Here is a 25,237-nt window from a genome sequence, read left to right as displayed (position 1 = left end):
TGGAACTACCTCAAGCTAATATGTAAACTTCAGACTAGATCACTTCTGCAGGTCCTGTGCTTTTCACCATTTTCTCCTCTTACAGTTCTTTCTTGCTTACTATTTTAACTCAAAAAAATATAATATTGTTAGGTAACCCGACTCTTGCTGAAATTTGGTGCTGATGTGAATGTGAGTGGAGAAGTGTTCTTTTGCCTTCTTTTCTTCACCTTTGTATCTCTGCATTACTCTTATCTTCCAATACTCTTGTCTTAGCCCTATGCTTGCTTTGGCCTATTGTCCTCTCAGACATCTGTTGCCTTTCTTTGTCTGAGGATCTGAGAACCCCAGCCAATTGCAACCAGAGATTCATACCTTGAAGATGTCAGGGTAAACAATTACCCCTAGAGACTTTACCACTACCACAAATCGTCCTTCATGCAATATAGTATGTCCGTGTGTGTGTGCGTGCGCGCGCACACACATTTGTGCACGCACATGTGTCTAGAAGAGTGGTTAATCAAATTTTATTAGCCATAATGGATAAATCCGCCATGTTCATAGGCAAGAATGCGACTGGGGGGAGGGGGGATGGTAGACAAATTCCTTAGTTTCTGTAACCTTTCTTGAGACATATGGTTGGCCACTGTGGAAAATGGGATTCTTAATTAGATGACCCATCAGTCTTATCCAGTAGGGATCTTCTTATCCTCTCACGTTCATCAAGACATTTTTACCCATTAGAGTACTGACTAGAGATGGGCACGAACAGCAATATGAACCCAAAAAAGCCATGAACAGTCCAATCTGCTCTTCACGAACAAGCTGTTCATGAGGCCCCATTCTAAACAAACAGGTGGTCATTGCAAGCTTCGTTCATTGCTGTTCATCAAGCCAGACAGTCTGGCACCTGCAATCAATTCCCTTGGCAACTTAGGCAGGGATTGTCTGAACTCTGTCTGAACTCCTGCTGTTGCCCTGGAAACCCCAATCTAAGCCCAATTTAGCTTGATAGGCAGTTCTTCCTTTCAAGTGTGGCGCTCCAAATTTGTTACAACAAGGGAGCAAAGACCAGGGGGGAGGGGGACTCCCAGCTCTGGCTTTGCAGACAGTGGAGAGGGAGAGAGAGAGAGAGCTGTTGTTGGCATTTTGATACAAAGAGAGTGCATTGGAGCTTGAACTTTCTTTGTGTGTGGTGGGATAGGGATCTACCCTTTCAGGTTCCAGGGCTGCTGCCAGGCTCTGGGCCAAGCTATTATTTATTATTGGTACCTTTCCTGCTGGCTGCTCAGGTAAGGTTTCTGGGGGTGGTGTGGTAGGGATCTACCCCTTCAAGTTCCAGGGCTGCTGCCAGGTTGTGGGGCCAAGCTATTATTTATTATTGGTACCTCTCCTGGTGCCTGCTCAGGTCAGGTTTCTGGGAGTGGTGCAGTAGGGATCTTGACTAAACTTGGATGATGGCTGGAGGAGAGCCTGCTGGCTCCCATGAACATCCAACCACGAACATGTTCGTGAACAGGTCATGCTTGTAAGTGTTCAGGACTCCCTGTTCGTTGATGGCAACAAACAACGAACATCATGTTTGTTTTTTTTCTGTTCGTGCCCATCTCTAGTACTGACCTATGTGTATGCCCTTATATAGCTAGTATGTAGTACATCGTAATTCTAGAGGAGTTGCTGAGTTAATATATTTCACTATGTAGTAAATTTGACATACAATACAAGAGTTTTAGATCATCTTAAAAACAAATATTTATCATGGCATAAGCTTTAAGGACCACAGCCTGCTTCATAAGATAGATGGTATGTTCTCTGTTGGCCACTATATATACATAGGTGTAGAGTACACATTTTCAGCCTAAAATACCTCTGGCATTTCATTGTCTTTTTGCCCCACATTTTTTCTCTATACCCATGTGTATAGAATGGCCATACAAAGCTCAAATGTACCCAAAATAAACACAGTGGCTGTTTAGAACAGTAGTGAAAGATACTGTTTTTCTAGACTTGCTAAGCTATTTTAATGCCTATTGTACAAAATAAAGCTAAAATCCCACTTGAAGGCCACGGACAGTATACAAACTTTCTGAGAAAATCTAATTCAGCAACTGTGTACTTGAATTTCCCTCCAAAGTTCTTCTATTGATTAGTGTGCCTTTGAGATCAGCAGCAATACCTGGGAGATTCAAATGTTCTTGCACTGGTTTCTTAATGTTGCCATTTTTAATGTTAAATTTGTGTCCTTATTTTGCCTAGGGATTGACCTTTTTGCATATGTTGTAGTATACTGTAGAAGTAGAATATTGTATATACTAGCATAACATATCTTCTACTACATTGTAAGTACTATATAACTATTAAATGATAATGGTATGATTTATATCTTGGGGGCCCACTGGTGGCTTGCCTGTCTCCTTCCAGCTCAGGGTGATTCCCTAAGTATAGCCATATTGTGCCCCTATGGCCTCAGCTTGGAAGGGGTGTTTATACTACCTAACTACTCTTTCTGTGAAATCTCATCCAGAGCAGCTTCTATGTATCAGTGAAATGTCCTCAGCAGTGGCCTCCCTCCCCTTGTATACAGTGTGTTGCATGTCTGCCTTATGTTTTAGTCCACTTTCTTGTGCCTTATAGAAGTATTTTAACTATGTTTTTAATAGATTTTATGATGCATTTTAATTATGCTAGTTTTAATGGTGGCCTGACTGGGCAGAAATGTGGAATATAAATGTTGTAAATAAATAAATAAATAAATCCCAGTAGACCCTGACCCCTTGTGAGATGTCTGGCATTGTAAAGCATTAGCCACTCCCTTTTCTGAAGCCATGGGACTGCATAACCCTTGATATGGCTGTCAGTCAGCAAGACAGCCTCCCTCTGGACTATAGTAGCCACAAGTAGGGGGTGGGTAGGTCCCCATCCACTGACATTATATAGTGTAAACAAAGAACATGGTACTTTAATGGATATGAGACTCAAGGAAGGAAGGCCCCTACAAGAAGTTAGCACCCTACATTTCAGCACTGTGACTTCTGTACCAAGAACTATGCAATGGGCAAACCAAGAGAGAAGGGAGAAGCAAATTAATACGTACTCTTTAATTTATGTACCATTTATGTACCCTTAGGAAGTAGGGAATAGAAGATAGGTTATGCCAAATAATTAATGGAGAAGTGGGATTTTTCAGAGATATTTTCAGAGAGAAAACCAAACAGTTGAGAAAGGAGAATCAGCACAGTTGTTTAAGAGGCAAGAGACTTTGGAACAAATTCTCAAACTGACTGCTGTTCTGCCATTGGAAAGTGATTTCTGTTGTCACCGCACACAAGCCTATGTTACAGAGCTTGGAGTTCATTGAGGTTGCCATTTTTTGTGGCTAGATTTATGTGCTTTAACAGCTGCGCAGGAGGCAGAAATTATCAAGAAATGGCATCTTTCCCTAATCTGTGGGAATCCATCACCTATTGAATGTCCGGCTGTCTAGTAAGGATGCCAAATATGTATTGGGAAATTCCTGGAGATCTGGTGATAGACTCTGGAGAGGGCATCATTTGAAGAGGGGAGGGACCTCAGTGGGGTCTAATGCCATACAGTCCACCCTCTGAAGCAGCTGCTTTCTCCAGGTGAGCTGGCCACTGTAGTCCAGAGATCAGTTGTAATTTCTGGAGACTGTAGGCCTCACCTGTAGGTTGGTGATCATAGGTTGTCATTGCAGCTGTTGAAGGTTCAGGAGGACCCCTGCCAAGGTGAAAAAGCTGCTCTGTTTTCAGCTTTTAGGCCTAGTGTGAATTCTACCATTCATAGAGTCTACCTCTCCAACTCTCACTTCTTTTTCTTTTAATCTAAAATGCATGGTTCCATATGGCATTCATTTTTATGCCTTCTCTCAAAGCTCAGAAGCACTAGCCTTCCAAACTCTTGTTCGTTATGCATCTTATTTCTGCAGTATCATTCTGCTGGTGTCACTGTGGAATGTAAGCTGCTACACCCCCATCCTACTCATGGGTACCTGCCAGAATAACTTTAACATTTTTTCTCTGTGAGTCATGAATACATTACACACCTCCTACTCCCTCGTTAAAAAACTGTAGAACCAGCATGACTCAGATTTGTAAGTAATTCTTTTTTCCACCGAGAGCCCTTGATATTTAAGACTTGATGTGTGTGCATTGAACCAATATAATTATAATATGGGTTGGGGGAAGTACATTCACTCACCATACAAAGTAGAAAAGGGTGTATTGTCGGTTACTTAACTTATTCCTAAAGAAGAGGAAATTAGGATACTGTTGCAGATGATTTATTTTAAAATCTGCATTATCTTCCTAGGGAAAAGAAAGAGAGAGAAAACCAGGAAGCTGAATAAGCCTTGCCCTAAACATAGCACATTTAGAAACTTGAAATATCCATGGTAACTGAGGACAGAGTGGCAAGCATTAAAGAAGGAAAATAATTTGTTATTTACAAATTAGCCCAAGATATGTTGAAAGCATCATCTGAAATTCAGCCTCTGTATTTTGACCCATATGATGTAACATATTTTGACTGGTCAGCTATTTGGAGCCGTGACTGTGAAGGCAGTGACTGTGGAGGCAGAATAAAAGGTCACCCTGCTGTCACAGACATTGCTAGCAATTGTACAATAAAAGGTAGTCCAAGTTTCCTTCTCTTTCTTCCATGTCATCTAGAATTATGAAAAGTTCCATTACAGGCTGTTTGGCCATCACTTTTTACATTTGCATGTTCTGATTAAAAACAGCTTCTCTAGGCCATGTACCCATTCAGTGATGTGGTCTATGGGTTGATTTTCGGCCAGCCACTCTCTCTCAGTCGATGTGACTCAGAGCAGGAAAGGCTAGATAAAGTGTGATATGTACAATAGGATAGATAGGATGTCTCAAGCTGGCCACTGTCTTGCCGTTTATAGTAAATGTATCCATACCTACAAAAGGAAAGATGGCATAGGATGGTACATGGTGAATACAGCATGATAAATATTCTGTGTTCTCTCTGGAACTTCCCAGCCTCTCTAGCATTCACTTCTATTCAGATTGCCACCATTAATATCTAGATACACCAAGCTATTTCTGACCTGCAGCCTTCACTAACTATCCCTGTAATGTTTACTGATGAAACAAACAGCAAAATGGATGATTGAGAAACCAAAATAAAACTACATATTCTAGTTTTATATTCATATTGCTTTGGGGTGCTAGAGCAAGGTCTTAATGAATTGCTGGGATTATTAGGGATGTTCACAAGCACAAACATTCAGATTTGAAATTCAGAAATGTGACTCTTTGGATCTGGAATTTTTATTTATTTAATTAATTTATATTCCTCCTATCTCACCATTGAGGACACAAAGCATCTTACCTCATCTCTCCTCTATTTTATTCTCACAACAACCCTGTAAGGAAGTTTTGGCTGAAAGCATGTGGCTGGCCAAGGTCACCCAGCAAGCTTCCATGGCAGAATGGGAATTCAAACCTGGATGTCCCAAATCCTAGTCTGACGCTCTAACCACTATACCGCCCGGGCTTTTAAAAAAAATAAATCAATAGGAAAAATCCATTTCCTACTATAAACAAAACCAACCACTCTTTAAAAGTGTCCATCAGCACACTGATCCTCTAGGAAGGGCAGATTTTAGTTTCAGCACTCTCAGTGCTCTACAGTGCATCAGCCCTTTAAAGAGCCATTATTTTCTTTGAGAGGTAGACCAGCTATCTTGGGTCCAGAGAGAAAGAACACGGAAACTAAACATGAAATGTCCCTTTTATTTAAGAATCTAATGACTATATGAATCTATTATTCCTACAACTTATTCTTAAGTATGAATTTAATATATATTGTAGAGTGGGAATCAAATTTCCAAGTAGGATGAGTTGCTTAAAGAGGCACATGTGATCAGCTAGCTCTCCTGGTAGCTTAACAGGTCCTCCATAGGACGTGCTTCTAATTTTTATATTGTAATCAATATTCAGCAAATAGGAAGTTCCCTAGGCAGATCTCAATCTGATATTTTTGCTAGTATTTTGCTACCAGTGCAGAAGAGATAACAGCTAGATAAATACAGGACAGCTAGAGATTATATGGCCCTTTGGAGGTATTTTCATAGCTAATTCATCACAATGAATAGTTTCCTTGAAGGCCCTGCTGGTTCCTGGAAGTCTTAACTTATCTTTGCTATCTTTTAAGATCATACATGTTAGTTTATATGAGGGGGGGGGGAGAGAGATGAAATCACTCAATCGCTCTATCAGAATCTGCAAGACTTTTCCTTGCTGCTGAAGTAGCCTCGCAGCTACAATACCTTTCTTTCCAGCAGCCATTGCTGTTTTTTCCCTTTTTCCCTTTTTTCTCTTCCCCCAACCCATCCAACATTTCCTTGTCGATCCTGTGCTGCGGCCTGCACTTTCTTCTTTTCTTGTGTTTCTTTAGTTCCAAGATAGTTTGTAAAGTGCAAAGGCAGAATCAATACCTATTCGGACTCCTAGCACATGCACACATGATGGGCTGTTTCTGTTCTCATCATAAAAGATGGTGTAGTCCTCCTTAAGGTGTCTTTTTATTATTATTACATACACATAAACACACACAAACACATTCTTACAACAGCAAAGGGAAACTGGTAAACCAGAATCTGGATTCAGAGCCTTTCAACTGGAGTTTTACAGCTAGACAAGCCATAACAAAACATCATTTCTGCATTTGGCGTATTGGACCTGGACGCATTTTGGACTCTTGTGAAATATAGTTGACCATCCATGTAGCTTATTTATATTCTACTTACATAGTTTATTTTCTAATTATTTAGGGGCTTAGTGAAAATGGCTGGTACTTAATGAGAACCCTTTTTGCCTCATGGAAAAGCAACCCTTTATCTTGCACCTATGTTTCATAGTAGGTATCAGGGGAAGTGTCTTGAATTGGTTTACATTGTTCCACATGGAATGGACTCAAAGGATTGTTATGGAGACCAGCTATCCACAGTATGGTAATTATCTTGCAGTGCTCCAAAAGGCTCAATCATATTCCTCATGTTATTCAACTTCTATGTAAAGCCTTTAAGAGAAATCATTCATAGCTATGGAACTGAATGTCATCAATATGCAGATGATACCTAGCTCTCTATCTCACTATTCCCTTGATAATGTGGTATAGGTACTGAGTGGGTGCATGACAGCTGCTGTCTAATGGCTGAAAGCAAACAAACTGAACTTGAAACCAGAGAAGAGAGAAGTGATGTTGTTTGGAAAAGCAGAGATTTTGGAGGACATTGTGCTTCCAACCTTTGATGGGATTCAGTTGACCCTGGCTGACTTAGTTAAGTGCCTACGGGTTATACTGGTTCCAGCAATGCTGGTAGAGAAGCAAGTAAATACAGCTGCATAGAACGCCTTCCAACAACTCAGGGTAGTCTGGAAGATGGCCCCCTACCTTGACACAGTTGATCTGGCCACCTGGGTTTATGCCACAATAACATTGAGCCAAGAGTACTATAATGTACATTGGAGTCCAGTGCTGAAAGTGGGAGGAGAGCTAGGAGGCAAGGCAACAAAATACACCAGACAATCATGATGGAGTTAAAATGGGTCACAACTTTATTGATTACAGCTCGCAGACCATTGGCACTGCATAGGGCACTGATCCAAACATCAGCTGACCCACCTGCCAGCCAATGACCACCACACCCCCTCAGACCCCTGCTGAGTGGGGGGGAACCATGGGATAACAATTAGAAGGATACCACCTGGGTGTGCACCCCTGTGTGGATCCCCTGCTGCCTGTAAGTGAGGCGAACCTGACAGCCCCCAAGCTGGGCATGAACCTGCTGTACCCCAGACCCCAGACCCCTTAAAGGAATCCTCATAGTGAGGAAACAGAGCTCACGGGCCCTATTTCCCCCAAAATGGGTCATTGCCCAATGCCCACACCACCACAAGAGCCACAAAACGGCTCCCACCAATGCTCCAAGAGCTGCACTGAATACCGTTGCTCAGGATGGCCAGCCACTGAAAGCCCAGACCCATACTGGGCAGGTTCACTCCAATAGCCTGAAACAAGGCCTCCAACTGAAGGTGTCCACATGAGGAAAATACCTCTCAAGTCTATTAGTTCCACCGCTGTGTGGCCACAGCATGCCCCCAGAAAAGGAGGGGGCAGAGGAGCCCCATCCAGCCATGAAGGAATGTCCCAGGTCCCAAGCTGGAATCCTGCCACTGGGGCTGACCAAGTCGAGCTGCTGGACCCAACCAGCCAAACTGTGCCCACAGATTCCGACTGCCCTTCGCTGACCATAAGGATGCCATCATGCTGCCTGATGAGGACCTTAGTAGTCAAGGAGCATTCCACCGGATCCAGCCTCTTGAAGCTGATGGCCGAGACCTGCCCCAGGAACTTCCACCATCCCAGTTACACTGCCTGGGGCCCTCTGCATACTTAAGGATGGAATTATTAAACAAGGCTGGCAGGCTGGCAGGATCCCTGAAATGGTAGTTGTTGGAGAAGGGTGAGGCCCAGGGTTCCCCCACACCAAATGCTGACCCTTGCCCCTGCTAGCCAGGCCCCAGCCATGATGACACCCTGCCACTGCCCCAAGGATCACGCCTGCAGGCCCAGCAAGGGGGTGGTGAAACTACATGCCCCCCTTTGACAATAGAGGAAGTCTATTTCCCCCAGAAAGCCCAATCTTAAAAGGCTACAGCTAGGACATTGGCTGAGTAAGGCCAGAAATTAGAGCCATGGCCAAGGGGGCTTGCAGTATGGAGGAAGCAACCAAACCATGATCTCCCTTGCACTCATGCGGAGTCACAATTTCAGCTGCTCACTAGAAACAGGTCCAGATCTTCATACCGTCGAGGGGGCACTTGAAGAACCATTCCCCTTAGGGTCCATGCTGCTGATTTCAGAACCTGCTACAAACGGGGCTAAAAACAGCCTGTTAGCCCACAACATAGATGACCCATGCCAACAGTTCTACAGATGACCCAACAGTTCAACAGATATATCCCATATGCCATCCCTTAGCTAACGTGGGATCCTCAGCAGTCCCTCCATTATAACACAGCCTAATTAAGCATGCAAGGTAAGAAACAGAATGGTACCATGTAACTGACTTCCACCAATGGTGACTCCCTAAAATGTACTGATACCACTGGCATATCACTGCATGCACGTCTCCAAGCTCCCCAAAGGCATTTTGCTGCTGTCACATCACAGATGGGCATGAACAGCAATACGAACAAAAAAAAAGCCACGAACAGCCCAGTCTGCTGTTCACAAACAAGCTGTTCATGAGGCCCCATTCTAAACAACAGGTGGTCATTGCAAGCCTAGTTCGTTGCCAGACAGTCTGGCACCTGCAGTCAATTCCCTTAGCAACTTAGGCAGGGATTGTCTAAACTCTGTCTGAATTCCTGCTGTTGCCCTGGAAACCCCAATCTAAGCCCAATTTAGTTTGATAGGCAGATCTTCCTTCCAAGTGTGGAGCTCCAAATTTGTTACAAGAGAACAAAGGCCATGGGGGAGGGGGGGCTCCCAGCTCTGGCTAGTCTTTGCAGACAGTGGAGAGGGAGAAACAGCTGCTGTTTGCATTTTAATAGAGAGACAGGGAGAGTGCATTGGAGCTTGAATTTTCTTTGTGTGTGGTGGGATAGAGATCTACCCCTTCAGGTTCCAGGACTGCTGCCAGGCTCTGGGCCAAGCTATTATTTATCATTAGTACCTTTCCTGCTGCCTGCTCAGGTAAGGTTTCTGGGAGTGGTGTGGTAGGGATCTTGACCAAACTTGGATGATGGCTGGAGAAGAGCCTGCTGGCCCCCACAAACATCCAACCACAAACATGTTCGTGAACAGGTCATGCTCGTAAGTGTTCGTGAGTCCCTGTTTGTGGATGGCAACGAACAACGAACATCATGTTCAGGTTTTTTTTCTGTTCGTGCCCATCTCTAATCACACTCCAGAGAATAATTAATTATGTGTGTGCTGCAGCTGAAAATTTTACTAGAGGAAACTTGGGATTGGGATGGGATAAATTTAGGAACTATCCTTTTGTTTGTTGTCCAGAGAATGAAGAGACTTGGTTGTGTTATGCTGAAAACCAACAAAATTTGCAGCTCTGCAGAAATAAGCCATGCCCTGGAAGGATTTTCCATTTCTTTTTAAATTATTATATATAATTAGTACTATTACTATTACTATTACTATTACTATTACTATTACTATTACTATTACTATTACTATTACTATTACTATTACTATTACTATTACTATCATTTGTTTATTAATTTTATTTGATTATTTTTATTTTGTACTGCTACTGCAGGATTTTTCCTCACACTATGGTGGACTTCCTACCGCCACATCTGAGTCAAGCAGAAACCTCATGTTTCCACTTTCTCTGTGCCCCTGCTTTGCAGGATTTGCCCCTATGCTAGAATGCACTTCCAATTGCCATGTCTGATATAAGCAGAGACTGCACATTCCTCTATCTCTGGGAGAAGAATGAATATGAATGTATCACCCCCTACACCTCTTGTGAACCCACGCCTTTATTTTATTTTACTCTTATTTATTTGTTTATTTATTTATTTATTTATTCTTAAGATGCATGCAAAAGGAGGGGCTTACCATGATCTCTCTTGAACTGCAGAATAGCTTTATGCTTGTTCTCCTGGGAAACCCACCACTGAACTCAAGTGGCATACACCTCTGAGTCAAGCCAAAACCGCACACCTGCTGCAAACCCCTGATGGCAGCCTCAGTGTAGAAATGTCCCTAGAATGAATTGGAGCATGTGGCATGCAAATAGGAAATACCTGGCTGCCTAGGGAAGATGGCAGGGAGGCATTTTCCAAAAGAATAATAATAACATTCCCAGCATAAAACTGGAATAACCATAACTGATATTTTAACTAACACACAACCAATCTGCATTCAAAAGCTGTAGGAACCATAACAATGTCAACTTCAGTCAACAAAAGAATGAAAGCAACACACACACACATACATGCACAGCCCCACCCACCCCCATGGAAAGAAAGCAGAATGAACTCAAAACAGCACACATATACACAGAAACCCCTGAATGAAAGCAGAATGAACTTAAAGCAGCTCTCTCTCTCTCTCTCTCTCTCTCACTCTCTCACTCTCTCACTCTCAGGAATGAAAAGAAAGCAGAATGAACTCAAAGCAGCTAAACCTCCTCTGCAGAGCCCCCTCTTTCACACGGCTGGGATCAGGCGCAGAGTAGGTAGCCATGCCTACCCCTCCCCCGCCTTCATCTGGCCAGGATCAGTGATGGAGGAGGAGGCAATGCTTGTCTACCCGCCCTCTCCTCTTTCGAGAGCCCATTGTATTTTTTCCTACAACAGGCTTTGTTGCTAGTATATATATATATATATTTCAACCCCTAATTTCACCTGACCTTTCCCCTCTAAAGTTAATAAATTAGTTATTTTTGAAATTTAAAAAATGCCTCTGGTGCCATTTCTGTTGTTTAAGGATAAAGGAACATCATAGATGCCAAAGCAGCAAGCATAGATGGAGCAACCAAGTTGAGGGAACAGATAAGAAAGAGTCAGAGAGGACTTTCGGGTGACATTTGGAGGTACTTCAGAACTATAGATTCAGTCTGAAAATGTTCACAGACAAACATTCAGTACAGTGGTGATTATTTTAGGAATATGTACAGTGAGCCCTTCTTTAATTTAACACACTGGGACAAATTTATTTTTCCTGTTGTGGTCAGGAGGAGCAATCACTTTATTCATTTCCATCTCTGACCCATTTGACTGCTCTTATTTGCTTGAAGCAGCTGTCTCTTGTAACCCCACATGGTCTAAGTGGAGTACACTATAATGTCACTGTTTAGTTCAATATTGAATTTTGTAAAATCTATTATACAACAGCAGGCTATCTTATTCATACACAATAAAACTCTCTTAAGTTAAGGTCAGATGCTGCCAGGGCTGTTTCATGTTTAAAATCTTTACCCATGTGGGGAGCCCAATAGTGAACTTGGAATATTTCTTGAGAGATAGCTCTTCTTGCCTAGCTTTTTTTCTCTGCATCTTAGGGCATGCCAGACATCACTTCTGACATTACCTACCCAAAGTAGTTTCATGCTCTGGGTCTCATACCAGTGTCAGAAAGAAAGAGAAATGTCAAGCAGTTTTCACCTGTTACTTTCCACTCACTCTGGGGCAACAAAGTTACACAGTGCTGGCTGTGAGGTGAAAAGGGGTGGAGTGAAAAGGGGTTTGAGGCTTTCTATGCATTGGATTCAATGCATAGAAATTGGTACATGCCTCACTCCTGCCATTTTCCCTCTTTTTTTGACAGATGTATTGCATATATGCTCATGAGCTCCCAGTGCGCTGTTCACATGCAAAAGGATTATGTGACCTTGGGTTTCATGCCTGCATGTAACTGTTTGCATGATGAAGCAAAATACTGAATTTCACTCTGATTTTGAAATACTTGGTAAAGAAGATTCTGCAACAGCAGAAGCTGTACTTGCTCAAATGATCCCTTATTGAGAACTATTAATGATGCAGGACTGTGTGCATGCTAATAGATAGTAGAGAAGGACTAGTTCTTTTCAGTAGAAGAGATGGACTAGTTCTTTGCAGACTCAGGTGCCAACAAACCTTATTAGTGGAGAAATCAATAAATAGGGAGAGAAATCACCTGTATTCATTTTACGGAGGAGGATTTTGGGGGAATAAAGGCAAAAAAATCTTACAGCTTTTGCACTGTGATAAACAGGGGACTAAAGGGAAACATTTTGTTTGTATTGTCAGGAGCTTCTATGTGCCCCCCTCCCGGGTAATAGGTAGACATGGACACGAATGGGGGAAAATACCCGAACAGGCTATTCCATATTCGTTCATGACAACGAACATAAACAGATGAACGGAACCGAACATGTCCCGTTAACGAACGTGTTCAGTGTTCATTGGCGCCAGAGTGGCCCCCTTAGAACTTAGGGAGCCCATATTCACAGGGAATGTGCAGCAGGCACTTCTCCAGCCATCAGCCAAGTATGGTCAAGATTGCAGTATGGATCTCGGAGTTCTACATTCCCTAATTCGATGCCCCCAGGAAACTCCCATTCAGTACAAACGGAGCCACCCTCTCCAGTCCAGTTCACTTTGGCCCTGTGTGGTGGACCTGAAGGTGGGCCACCTCCCCTCTCAGGGGTGACAGGATGGGCTGCTGGCCTGCAGCACCCCCCATGTGCCCACCTGCCAGGCCTCCAGATGGGAGGCAGACCGATTATCCACTTACGCAGCAAGGTGGTTGACTGCAGCCACCAGGCCTGGCAGGCCTGGGGAGGTGGTGGCAGGCCATCTCCTCTCAGGGGGCGGGGGCCTTGGCTGCTTGACGGTGGCTCCCCCCATGTGCCCACTCGCCAGGCCTCTGTGTCAGAGGTGGACTGATTATCCGCTTATGCAGCAAGGTGGTTGATGACTGCAGCCGCCAGGCCTGGCGGGCTTGGGAGGCAGTGTCAGGGTGCCTCCCCTCAGGGGGCAGGGGGTCTGGCTGCTTGCCAGTGGCACCCCCCATGTGCCCGCCTGCCAGGCCTCCGGGTTGGAGGCAGACCGATTATCTGCTTACTCAGCAAGGTGGTTGATGACTGCTGCTGCCGGGTGGTTAGGTAGAGGGAGACCAAGGGGTTCCAGCCACGGCAATGAGCTGCTCCTGGAAGATCCTGCGAGGGGGATGGGAAGACCCCAATCCATCAGCAGCTGCTGGCATGAACCACCTCCCTGCTGTCATGGAAAGGAGGGGATGGGGCGATGCAAGTGGTGGGGAAGGGAGTCGTGGCAGTACCCAAGAGGGAGAGGAGGAAAGAGGGAGCATGAAGTGGTCAGGGTGGGAGAGGGGGACCAGGGGCTTCCAGCCACAAAGACGAGCCTCATCTGGAAGATCCTGTGAGGGGGACGAGAAGACCCCAAATCAGCGGCTGCTGGCATCAACCACCACCCTGCCATCACGGAAAGGAGGGGACGGGGCGGTGCAATTAGTGGGGAAAGGAGTCCTGGCAGTACCCAAGAGGGAGAGGAAGAAAGAGGGAACACAGACTTCCGGTTCGGGATAATGAAGAGACCGACATGATTCGGAGCTCCGGATCATCTGAGGTGCTGTTTTTTGGGCTGGTGGGGCTTCCAGACCGCCCACAGCCCCCGGGTTTTAGTCAGAAATCCGGCAAGAACGCTTTTAGCCCTGAGAGTGAAGGGTCTTGGCGGGTGGGAGGCTCTGAATTAAGGGCTTCTCCCCCAAGCCTTGAGATCCTCCTCAGAGAAGGGCGGCCAAAATCTCTGCAGCAGCTTCAGGAGCCATTAAATTGACATAGGCTCTTTGTTCCCCGAGCCTCAGGAACGGATTTGAACAGATTTGGACGTTTGAAGCAGTGAGTACATCCCAAGAAGTCTGTATTAAGTTAAGATTACTATCTCCCCCAACGGACCGTTTTACTGAGTAAAGACTTAAATTTTAAAAGAACTAAAGACTGAGTTACCAAGCTGAAAAAGTATATTAAAAGACTGAGCAATTTAATTGGAGTTTTGAGAACAAGAAAAAGCTAAAAAGAGCTAAGAAGAATATTGTTTTGCATACCTCTGATTGGGGAGATAGCGATGCGGTGGACGGATTGTGGGAACTGGAAGGTGTGCCGTGAGACAGGAAGTGGAGAACAATAGACGGAGAGGAGATAGAGAGAAAGAGCGGCGAGGGAGGTCAGGAAGAGCAGGAGGACCCGGAAGGAAAACAAAGCTGGAAGAGGAAGTGAAGTACCCACCATTGAAAGTAAGGGAAAGGAAATGGAAGTAGAGGATTCACCATTGAAAGTAAGGGAAGATTATCGGTGTGATTGTATTACCATAGAGAAAGATCGCCCGACATTTTGAACCATAGAAAAACATCCCCCGACATTTTAAGGGTAAGGGAAGCCTCAATTGCCATTTTAACTGAGGGCAAACGTCAAAAACTTTTGATATATAAAAATAGAGATTTGAATTAAAAAGAAGACGGAGCTAAGAAAGAGAGCTGATTCGTGGGGACCTAAGGCAAGTCCGATGGCCTCCAAAAAAGAAAAGGACTGGAAGGCTGCTATTGAAAATTTGGATAAGAAAATAACAGATGGAAATAAAGAGATTCGGGAGATGATACAAAAATTAGAGCAAAATCTAATGACGGAAATGAAAGAAGCAATCAAATCGGAAATTATGGAAGTTAAAAAGGAGATGGAGGCAATAAAAACAGATTTACAGAATACTCAACAAAAGGTGCAAGAAACGCAGCAGTTGGTGCAGGATGGGGAGAAAAGAACAGAGGCTATACAGAATGAGACCATAGGTATGGGCGAAAGAATAGTGATGATGGAATGCAAAGCAATGGACAGACAGATTCGCATGAGGTCAGTTCCGAAAAAATGGATGGATCTGCCATTAAACAAGTAGCTGAAATATTGGCAAAATTTGGGGGGCAAACAGAGGAGGAAATGATGACTCATTTGGATATCGTGTATAGAGTCAATTCAAAATATGTGGAACAAAAGAACTTACCAAGAGATATTATTGTCCAATTGACCACAAGGAGAATGAAGGAGGAAATTATTAGAAGACACTTTGAAACTCCACTGGAGGTAGCCGGGACACGGATTCGAATTATGAAAGAAGTACCACGTAAAGTACTCCAGGATCGGAAAAAGTACAGAGACCTAACACAAAAGCTAAGGGCAGCGGAAATCAGATATAGATGGGAGCTACCGGAAGGAGCGACTTTTGAATTTCAATCAGGGAGACAAGTGATCAAATCGAAATATGCAATGGATGTCTTTCTGATGGAAAATGGAAAAGACTTTCCTAGCTCAACCAGATTATAATTATGGAGTACAAATTAATTTCATGGAATGTTAATGGACTTAATTCACCCTCTAAACGTAAAGCTGTGTTACATTGGTTAGTTAAACAAAGAAGTAATTTGATTTGTCTACAAGAAACTCATATTAGGGATCAAGATGTTAAATATTTGATTAACAAAAAGTTAGGAAAACAATTTGTCTTGACAACAAAGCAAAAAAGAGGGGAATTGTTATATACATAAAGGAAGAGCTACAACCCAAATTAATTGTGTCTGACAAAAATGGAAGGTACCTGGCTGTGGAATGTTTATGTAATGCAAAGAAAACTATGGTACTTGGATTATATGCGCCAAATGGCTCCAAAGATATATTTTTCAGAGACTTACGAGAACAAATGGAGCAGTGGACTTATGACCAGGTAATTATAGCTGGAGACTTTAACGGAGTGGTAGATTTGCAATTGGATAAAAGTCTATCAACAAGTAAATTAAGGACGGGGAAATTACCTAAGTCTTTTTTTGAAATTCAGGAACAAGAAAATTTAGAAGATGTTTGGAGAAAATATAATCCTAAACTGAAGCAGTATACTTTTTTTTCATCTAGTCACCAATCTTTTTCAAGAATAGATATGAACTGGGCATCTAAAGAACTGGTAGTGTTTACAAAAGAGACTGATATATTACCAAAAGTTAGCTCGGATCATAATCCAGTGATGTGGAGATTTGGAATGAAATACAAGAAAAGGAAATGGAGAATTAATGAGGATCTTTTGAGTGACCCAGAATGTGTTGAGGTGTTGAGAAAAGAAACGAAGTTTTTTATTCAGTCTGACGTGGATAAAGAGGTGCCAATGCACATGGTCTGGGACACATACAAAGCCATAATTAGAGGTGTTTTGATGGACTTAAATGGCGGAGAGAGGAGGAAAAAAGAAGCGAAATTAAAAGAGATACAGGAAAAAATTATTCAAGTTGAACAACAATTGAAAAAGAGACTAGGTAAAAAGAAATTGTTGTATGAAATAAAGTTACTGCAAGAACAGATTAGAGCTATGGAAAATAAAGAGGTAGAGGGAGTTGAAGAAAATGAAGCAAAGAACATTTGAAGGAGCTAATAAACCAGGGAGATATTTGGCGAGGCAATTAAAGAAAAAGAGAGAGAAAAGAGTAATAAGTAAGATTACAGAAGAGGGAAAGGAATTATATGATCAAGGATTGATTGAGAGAGCATTTTACAAATATTATGCCAAGTTATATCAGAAAAAAATTGTGGATCATGAAAAGATAAGAGACTACTTTGACAGGATTGACTTGCCAAAGGTACCGGAGAAGTTGAGAGAAGCTTAGTGCTGAGATATCAATAATGGAAGTGTTACAAGCAATACAAGCTACTACAGTTGGTAAAGCTCCAGGACCAGATGGAATTACTGCAAAATTTTACAAAGTGATGGCAGAGGACTTGAAACAACTGATGCAAAAGATGATGAATGGAATATTGGAAGCGGTCGAGATGCCAGATACATGGAATGAGGCTAATATTACATTGATACCAAAGGAGACATTAGACTTAAGTAATGTTAAGAATTATAGACCAATATCTTTAACTAATAATGACTATAAAATATTTGCAAAGATACTAGCAGAAAGACTTAAGGCGTGGCTAGTGGAATTTATTGGAGAGGATCAAGCCGGTTTTTTACCGGAAAGGCAAATAAAAGATAACTTACAAGTGTTGTTGAATGCTATTGAGTATTATGATAAAAATCCAGGGAAGCAGGTTGGTTTTTTCTTTGTAGATGCGGAGAAAGCGTTTGACAATTTGAACTGGGATTTTATGTTTGCAACAATGGAGAAGATGCAGTTGGGAGAGAAATTTATACAAGCAATAAAGGCAATATATAAAAACCAATCTGCAAATATAATTGTTAACTCGGATGTAACCAAAAAGTTGGAAATAAGAAAAGGAACAAGACAAGGGTGTCCGCTTTCCCCACTTCTGTTTGTAATGGTACTAGAGATTTTACTTAGGCAAATAAGAGAAGACAATTCAATAAGAGGATTGAGGACTAAAGGATTTGAATATAAAGTAAGAGCTTTTGCTGATGACATAATGGTGATAGTGGAAGATCCAATAGAGTGCATGCCAAAATTGATGAAGAAAATAAAGGATTATGGAGATGTAGCGGGTTTTGTAATTAATAAGGTGAAGTCCAAAATACTTTGCAAAAATGTGACTAAACAACAACAAAAGGAGCTGATGGACAAGGTGGAATGTGAAGTAGTAAACAAGGTTAAGTATTTGGGAGTGGAAGTGACAGTGAAGAATATTGACTTATATAAGAATAACTATGACAAGTTATGGCAACAAATAGAGAAAGATATGATATATTGTCGAAGGCTTTCATGGCTGGAGAACGATGGTTGTTGTGGGTTTTCCGGGCTGTATTGCCGTGGTCTTGGCATTGTAGTTCCTGACGTTTCGCCAGCAGCTGTGGCTGGCATCTTCAGACGTGTAGCACCAAAAGACAGAGATCTCTCAGTGTCACAGTGTGGAAAAGATGTTGGCAGGTCATTGCATCTACTCAGGAGGGGTGGGGTTGAGCTGAGTCATCCTGTAAGAGTTTCCCAGGGTGTGGAATGCTAATGGTGGGAGACTTCACTGTATCCTGAGGAGGTTCTTTTGCATATGGATTGGTGCTTGATGTGCTAATCTTCTCGACAATAGCCCTGCAGAGAAGATTAGCACATCAAGCACCAATCCATATGCAAAAGAACCTCCTCAGGATACAGTGAAGTCTCCCTCCATTAGCATTCCACACCCTGGGAAACTCTTACAGGATGACTCAGCTCAACCCCACCCCTCCTGAGTAGATACAAATGACTTGCCAACATCTTTTCCACACTGTGACACTGAGAGATCTCTGTCTTTTGGTGCTACACCTCTGAAGATGCCAGCCACAGCTGCTGGCGAAACATCAGGAACTACAATGCCAAGACCACGGCAATACAGCCCGGAAAACCCACAACAACCAGAGAAAGATATGATTAGATGGAATAAAATGAGCTTGTCATGGTTAGGTCGTATTGCAGTAATTAAGATGAATGTTCTTCCAAGAATGATGTTTCTACTGCAGACAATACCTATTGTTAAAGACAGTAAACAATTTGAGAAGTGGCAGAGAACGATGTTAAACTTGGGCCCTTTTCGCACTTACGGTTTAAACTGCCATTTATGAGCATTCGCCCCGATGGCAGTGGCTTCGGCATTGCACCTGTTCATTTCACACTGTCCACTGCAATTTCGATTTGGTGTCTGTGCTTCATTTCAAAACCTCGGTGCAATTTTGGGCTTTTGGGGCCTTGCAATTCACGTCACACTTTTTTTAAAAAAAATTCAGCATGCGTAGTAACGTTGCAATGTTGGAACACTTCCCTCCTTTTTGCTTATTGGGCTGTCCCCTGCCCACCGGAGAGGCAATTGGTGGCAGAGTTCTGGGGGAAAACATGTACCACTCTCATTTTTTTAAATCAAGCCAGAAAAGGGTTAAAATGTTGCCGGTTAATCTCCTCCCAGGAAGCAGAGGCTTTTTTCCAAAGGGCTGTGCAAAATGCTTGGGTTTTTCTCCCCTCTTTGGCAAAGCCTGAAACATGCCTGGGAGGGAGGGAAAAGCAGCCATTTAATCCTTTCCTGGCTTTTAAAGCCAGGAAGAAAGTGCAGGAACATTACAACGTTGCAACCCATTCTTGTCTTTTAAAAAAAAAAAGAATGTGTGTGCATACCCTAAGGGAGGAAGGAAAAAGCAGCTATTTAACACTTTCCTTGATTTTAAAGCTAGCAGGGAATTAGCAAGCTTAGGAATCATTCCTGGCTTTTGAAAAAAAATAAAACAGCATGCATATCGGGAGGAAGAAAACCAACGAAGAAGCAGCCTTATGACCCTCAGCTCGCTTTAGTAAAAAAAATGGTGGACAAGGAGTTCAGAGAGCTGAGGAGGGTGGGAGTGGTTAATTCTGCACAAACCAATCAGCTCCCAGGGAAAAGGAGAGGCGGCGGGGGGGGAGAGAAGCAAAAAGGAGGCAAAAGTGTTCACATTAGCAAAATGCGGGCCAGCTGCCAGTCGGCAGTGAACTTAAAAAAACATTGGGGTATGTCCGCAGGGGGAAAAATCGGGGATACAGCGGACAAAAAGCGGGACTGCATCCCATGACTGCTTTTAAGTGTGAAAACCTTGCAAACATGGGATGTGGAACAGGTACAAACGCTCTCTAAAAAGCAAGTGCGAAATGTACCTTTGTTTGGGCTGGAAAGAAACCCAGAGTTAAAATGAAAGTACTCTATTATGCGAAAGATAGAGGAGGATTACAATTACCAAATTTTAAATTATACCATGAAGTGATATGTCTGGACTGGCTAAAGGAATGGATGACATTGAAGAATTTGAAGTTGTTAGCATTGGAAGGATATAATAAATTATTTGGATGGCATGCATATCTATGGTATGACGAAGTAAAAGCAGACTCTATGTTTCTACATCGTTATGTCAGAAGAAGTTTGTTTGCTGTAGGGACTAAATACAAGAAATATATAGAAGAGACTATACCAATGTGGATCATCCCTGCGGAAGTAGTAAATCCAAGAACAGAATATGCAGGGGAAGACTGGTTGACTTATAAAGAAATTCTTAAGATACAGCAGAATAACTATATGCTTAAAGGTAATGAAGAATTGCCATTCCAATATGGATGGTTTCAATACATGCAGATAAAAGACCTATATGAGAAAGACAAAAGAAAAAATGGTTTTAGACTACAAAACTCTGAGATTGAGGAGTGTTTGCTCCAGGGGGGGAAGAAAATAATTTCTAAAATATATAAGATATTATTGAAATGGTTTACAGAGGAGGAAGTTGTTAAAGTGCAGATGGTCAAATGGGCAATAAATTGTAATAAGGAAATTTCAATGGAAGCTTGGGAAAAGGTTTGGAAAAATGTAGTTAAGATTTCAGCATGTACCACTGTGCGTGAAAATGTATATAAAATGTTGTATAGATGGTATTTAACACCAAAGAAGTTGGCCAATGGTAATAGCCAGATGTCTGATAAGTGTTGGAAATGTAAACAGCATGAAGGTTCATTCTATCATATGTGGTGGACTTATGATAAGGCTAAGCAGTTCTAGGGGGATATAGTTAAAGTTATGTCAGATATTTTACAAAGGAATATAAAAAAAACCCCGGAATTGCTGTTATTATGTATGAACCTAGAAGATTTTGATAAAACGGACAGAGTTATGGTGTTTTATATGATTATGGCAGCCAGAATGTGTTATGCACAGATGTGGAAGACTCAGGAGATACCATCTATGGAAGATTGGATTTTGAAAGTTTTGAACATGGCAGAAATGGACGAATTAACAAGGAAATTGAAAGAACAAGAAGAATTGGACTATACATCAAACTGGGAAAAATTTAAGAAATATGTGGAAAAAAAAGTGGGACATGAAGGGGAAATTGTGGTCTTTGGAGAAGTAGGGGAGATAGAAACTCACTTAAGCTTAAAAAGGGGCATATTTTACTATATGTTATGGGATTAGTATAGTATATTTACAGGGGATATGTATGTAATTTTGTTTTACTTAGTTAGCATATGTACCTATTATTACTTATGTAATCTTTATATTTTTAACTAAGATAAGTAATATAGTTAGAGTAGATAGTAGGTATAATATAGATATATATTACATTAGTATTATAGATTTTATGAATTTATATGATATAATTTTAGATTAAGTTAGGTATGGAAAATTGTGGGGAGTCACCAGAAAAGGGGGGGGAGGATGGGGAAAATGCAATGGGGTGAATAATGATAATGATTTTTATGTTTATGTTTGTAAACCCATCCAATAAAAATTCTTTAAAAAAGAAAAGAAAGAGGGAACACAAAGTGGTCAGGGTGGGAGAGGGGGACCAAGGGCTTCCAGCCACAGCGACGAGTCGCACCTGGAAGATCCTGCGACAGGGCCTGGAAGACCCTGATCCATTAGTGGCTGCTGGCATCAACTCCCTCCCTGCCATCACAGAAAGGAGAGGACGGGGCAATGCAAGTAGTGGGGAAGGGACTCGAGGCAGTACCTGAGATGGAGAGGTATGTACTGGGATCTGGAAAGCTCCCAAGCGAGAGGTAATTGGGAGGGGTCGGAGGGGTCCTAGAGAGGGAGAGGAAGAAACAGGGCAGTGGCAGCAGCTGTCATCACCCACCTTCCTGCCTTTGCGGAAAGGACGGGAGTTGCGGGACACATTCCCACCTGGCTCAAAGGGGTCCATTCAGTCCCGTTGACACGATGCTGTGCAACCATACTGTATCCCTATATGGTACAATCAGCTGTGCAATCGCAGCCAAGCTGTCCCTTGTGACCAAAAAGAGAGCAGTAACAGCATAGTCCATCGTGAAGCGGTGGCTGACATGACCCGCTGTCCTGCCTTCGCGGAAAGAAGGGGATGGGCAGAACAGGAGAGGTTGTTCGTAAGGGTTGGAGTGGTTCCACAGAGGGAGAGATAGAAAGAGGGACCAGCAGCCCCAAGAAGTGAGGGGGACCAGAGCAGTTCCACACCGCCCTGAGACACCTCACCTGTGCAGGCAGTATGGGCACTACTCATAACAGTTTGGGCGGCACCACCAGACACCAACTGCCTTTCTGCCTTCGCGGAAAGGAGGGGATGGACAGGACAGGAGACATTGCTTGGATGGGTCAGAGGGTTCCAGAGAGGGAGAGAAAGAAACGGGGCAGCAGCAGCAGCTGACATTGGCCACCTTCCTGTCTTTGCAGAAAGGACATGAGTCGAGGGACCCATTCCCCCCTGCCCAGAGGGCACAGCGTTTGCAATAGATAGGGCCACCGTGCGGCTCAAGTACATGTGCAACAGCTCCTGAACTGTTGCACAAATGCCCAAAGGAAGCTGCTGCCAGGATCACCCACTTTCCTGCCTTCGCAGAAAGGAGTTGTCATGATGATCTGGCTGTGCCAGGAAGGCCTAACAAGGCCTCAGAAGCCTGTTAGCAGTGGGAGTGGGCCTGGCTAAACCTGACCCAAATGTGCCAGCCCTCATTCGAGATACCCACAGGACTCAACGGGCAAGGGTGCGTGGCGACGGCATGGAGAACCAAGGGGCAAGATGCTTCAGTAGCCTGTGGAAGCCCATACACTCCACGATGGGTATGGGCAACCCATGTAGGGCAATTGTCTCTGCCAAGATGCGAAGGCCCGCCTCCTGAGCCGTCAATCTTGCCGTTCTAAGAGGCGCTGTCCCAGACCCCGAGGGGACAACCTCCGTGAGCGTGGCCTGCTTGAGCACTCTGCTCCCACCAGCATCACTCTCAGGGCAAGGAGTCTTGCTTGGGGTGTAATCCGGTGACGCTCCCACTGATCCCCGCTCAGAAGAGCAGGTCTGTCCCCTTCCAATTCCAGTGGGTTTTGAAAGTGTCTTCTTAGTATCTCCTCTTTCATTCTTTTAGTTGTCAGTTGTGCAATTATATCTCTAGGTAGGTTCTTCTGCTGTGCATAAGTGGAGTTTACTCTATAGACCAAATCCAAATTAACTTCAATTTCTTCTGGCTGTTTTCCTAGGAATTCTGCCAATATTGCAACCATTTGCTCTTGTGCATTTTGTGTCAGACTCCGGCACTCCTTGAAATCTTAACTGATTTTCCATAATTATTCCATCACCACCACACGCTCCTGTAGTACTCGGTTTTCCAGTTGTAAACTAGAGGTCTTCTGCTCCACCTCCTGCACTGTTTGATTTGTTGTCTGAAGTTCCGTTTTTACATCTTCTATACTCTTAGCCAGGTCTATCATCTCTGCTTTTATTAAATCTTTTATATTTTTTAACAAATTTTCCTCCATACATTGTATAGTTTGACCCAGCTCTTTGTTACCATCCAGCCCTTTTTTTTGTAATGCTTCTATAGCAGTTTGCCATTCTTTCTCACCTTTCTTCATTGTGCCTGGGCTAACTTTTGCGCCACCCCACGTGTCCGCTCTCTTTCTTAACTCCGTTTTTACTATCAGCTTCTAATTCCTTTATTTTATGGTCTGGTTTTAAAATTTACACTTTAAATTCAAAATTGTCTTTTTGACCTTACCAAGATGTCGGGCGCAATTTCTCTATAGTATAATGTCCTGTTTACTTCTTTTCCCCTTCTTAAAATGGCTACCTTCCACTTCCTGCTGGTCTTTCAGTTTCAGCTTCTCGCGTTGTTTTCTTTATTTTGCTTCCGCGGTCTTTTCCACTCTCCGCTCCTCCCACTTCCTCCAAGTTAACTCCTCTCTAGGCAAAAAGTTCTCTGCTCTCAGTATCCTTTATATTCTCGCAATGCTCAAGCTGGTTCTTCCCACGTTTCCTCCCCTTTCTCGCTGTCGTTATCTCTTGCAAAACCACAGGTATGTATAAACAAAACTTATTTTTGTCTTTTAGCACTATATAGCTCCATCCAAATTTGCCAATTTTCTCAAGGTTGCTTTACTCCTTTACTCAGTTAACAGCCTTGTCTTTTTGTTTTCCTTCTTTTGTCTTTTTCTTCCTCTATTAAATCTGGAAAAAATGATAATGATCTTTACCTTTTCTCATTACTCCTGAGTTGTTTGTGCTGTTTCTTCCACTTATAGATGGTCAGATTCAGTACAGAAGCTTGGGTACTGGCGATCTTATGCCGTAATTCAACTCCAAAGAGCTCTGGAGAGATCTTAGCTTGCCCTTCTAGAGGGGACCTCAAGGTGATGGGGAAAATCCTTTATTCAGAACCCCCCCCCCCCCACTGCCAAGATCACACACTCTCAGGGTTGCGTAGCATTCTGGACCCTCCCCTGCCTGGAGAAGGGTGGCAGCAGGTGATCTAAGCACCTGCCTGCCAAAACAGATGCTCTTGCTTGCCCAGCTCCCCTGGGCAACTTCAGTTTGCCATCAGCCAAAACCAGAAGTCTCAGGAGGCAAGAATATCATAGGTTCTGTATGAAATCCTATGAGGTGGCAGTGAAAGTGGTAAAGAAGGAATTTTACCCAGCTAGCTCACGCCCAGCAAAATTATTTAATGTGGTACGTTCATTGATCTCCCTATCGGGAGGAGATCGTCAAAAATTGAATTTGAATATCAGCTGTGAGGCTTTTGCGAGTTTTTTTGTGACAAAATCTTGTCTCTCCGCCACGATTTACTGGCCACAGTTGATACAGTATGTGAATTAGAGGCCCCCTGGCCATCTTCTGGGCTGATATTCGATCATTTCAGCCCACTCTTGGGGGAGGAGGTGGACAGGATTCTGCAGGTAGTGAAGCCTGCCACATGCCTCCTGGGCCCATGTCCATCATGGCTGGTGAAAGCCAGTGTTGAT

General features: G+C 43.1%; 1 protein-coding gene across 1 annotated transcript in view; it reads left to right on the top strand.

The window, feature by feature from the left end:
* Positions 1-25,237, top strand: part of TNNI3K (TNNI3 interacting kinase) — a 323,247-nt gene that overhangs the window by 76,748 nt on the left and 221,262 nt on the right. The gene's annotated exons all lie outside the window — the stretch shown is intronic.

Source organism: Eublepharis macularius, chromosome 5 (assembly GCF_028583425.1).
Source record: "Eublepharis macularius isolate TG4126 chromosome 5, MPM_Emac_v1.0, whole genome shotgun sequence".
In the NCBI taxonomy this organism is placed as follows: domain Eukaryota; kingdom Metazoa; phylum Chordata; class Lepidosauria; order Squamata; family Eublepharidae; genus Eublepharis; species Eublepharis macularius.
Note: the sequence above shows the minus strand (reverse complement) of the source record. Positions and strands in the feature narration are given on the sequence as shown.